Source organism: Pinus tabuliformis, chromosome Q (genome assembly GCF_031772625.1).
Source record: "Pinus tabuliformis cultivar Carrire ecotype Pingquan chromosome Q, CPIR1, whole genome shotgun sequence".
NCBI lineage: Eukaryota > Viridiplantae > Streptophyta > Pinopsida > Pinales > Pinaceae > Pinus > Pinus tabuliformis.
In genome coordinates this window covers 558,216,011-558,218,096 of record NC_142296.1, presented here as the reverse complement: position 1 = coordinate 558,218,096, position 2,086 = coordinate 558,216,011, and positions in this window count along the sequence as shown.

The following is a 2,086-nucleotide window of genomic DNA, read 5'->3' as shown; positions in this document are numbered from 1 at the left end:
AAGAAGTAGAAGTTGTAGAAATTAGCCACCTCGGGTTTAGTGAAATGGGTTTTCATCAGTGCGACCCCAGGGGAGTATGAAAATAGAAATGTGTTAAGATACATTTCATTTAGACATATGTCCCTATCACTCGGGAAGATGTGGAAAATATTAAGAATTAATACAATGCTTCTAAAGAAACTCAACCAGGTGATGAAGCAGGCCCTTCTGACACAACTTATGTGCCAGAGATTGTTCAATAAGGGGACCAACAGGAAGTGCTTACTCTAGTGTCTATTGATATGCCAAAGAGGAAGATCATGCATGATCCTGAAGAGTAGAGGAGTAGAAAATTAAAATGTGATCTGAATACAAAGGGTGCAATTAAATCGGAGAAGAGAAGGAATTAGAAAAAGAACGAAGGAAGTGGCAGGAAGAAGAGTTGAGACAAGAAGCATAGCAGAAACATGAAGAGGAATGCAAGCAGGAGGAATAAAGGAAACATAAATAAGACCAACAAAGGAAGAAAAGAGAAGATACACAGAAAAAAAAGGTAGGGATGAATAGGAGAAAAGAAGAAGCAACTAAGAATAAAAAATAGGAAGAAGCTTTGCAAAAGTAGAGGGAAGAATAAGGATGAAAAAATATTAGATTAAGAGGAATGTAAGAGGAGATAGGAGGAGGATTTTAAATCCTACTAGGTAGATGATGAACAAGAGGAGGATAACCAAGAAGAAAACATTATGTCGATTGCATAACAATCAAGCTATTCGACTCCACATCCTCTTACTAGTGGCCATCTCCTATTCAGCGGAATGGGAATAGTTCCTCCATCGGATGACAGGGTGTTACAGGAAAAAGTGTCTATTTAGAACTACTCTATCCCACTAAGGTGTGAAAGCTGCCTTAGAAACAAACAGAGAAAAACTACTTTTGTTTTTCCTTTATGAATTATAGATAGAGAGGAATAGAAAGACCAACCTCTGTCTTGCGCTAATCCTTCGATTCGATCCCTCTCTTCTTTGGTAGTCCCCAGCTACCTGCTCTCTTGCACACCCAGCTTCACAAAGTACCTGTAAGATCACAGAATCATAGCACTATACAAAGACATGGATCTATAATCATAAACAATCTAGGATTAGATGTAAATTGACCATACAAATGTAACAAGCATCAATGATACAAAAGCATGGAGGAAAACTCAAATAGTTTTTATTGATAAACAAGAAAAGATCCAGGAGGAATTACAACCAGTGGTTCCGACCCAGCATCAACCTCCCAGCAAAGAAGCCCCTCTTCACCTCAAACAAAGCTTAGATCACCCAACAATCTGATGTTTGTCTCTAGAAACCAACAACAATTCCTTACAATATGAAAAATTCCAACCTCTGGATCTCTGGGATGAGGGATCCATATATAGATATCTGTAAGGGGGATGAGTCAGCTTGTGATTTGATTAGTGTCTTCTCTCTGACAGTTCTTGCTTCCACTTGGAGACTGAGGGCCTCTTACTCATCCTTGGTCGAATTCAGTGAGGCAAATGTCACAGGAGAAGATTCTGGAAGCTTCCATTGCCTCTCCACCTCGCGGAATGACACTGCCATTTGTCATTTCTCGCCCATCGCACCCCACAAAAGGGACTTTTGAAATGCAACGCACCCTCACAGTGTATTTAGGTGAGATGCAACACACCTAGCCAATGGAGCAGCTGCAATGATCCTGTTTTGACCAATTCTGAGTAGTTTCTCATGGAGAACTTCTGGGAGAAGCTGTAATCTGTTGACCTTGTTCCTTTAGGGGTTAGAACAACACTTTTAGGGACTTAGGAGCCCTTGGTTTATGGAAATTTCATGCTTTGGGTTGCAGAGAACAAAAATGTCTATAACACAGGGTCATGGACATTTCAAACTTCAACTTCAATTAGTTTAAGAGCATAATAGTACAAGAAAGAAGCAACTATTTTCCGATGATCTTCATCACCCTATTTCCATTAACAGAGAAAGGGTGATTTTGTCGAATACCAAGAAGAATCCAAGAGCAATCGCAACATTAAATTCAACCTTTGCGGAATCCACTAAAGAGAATATTTATTTCTTGATGCGAGAAA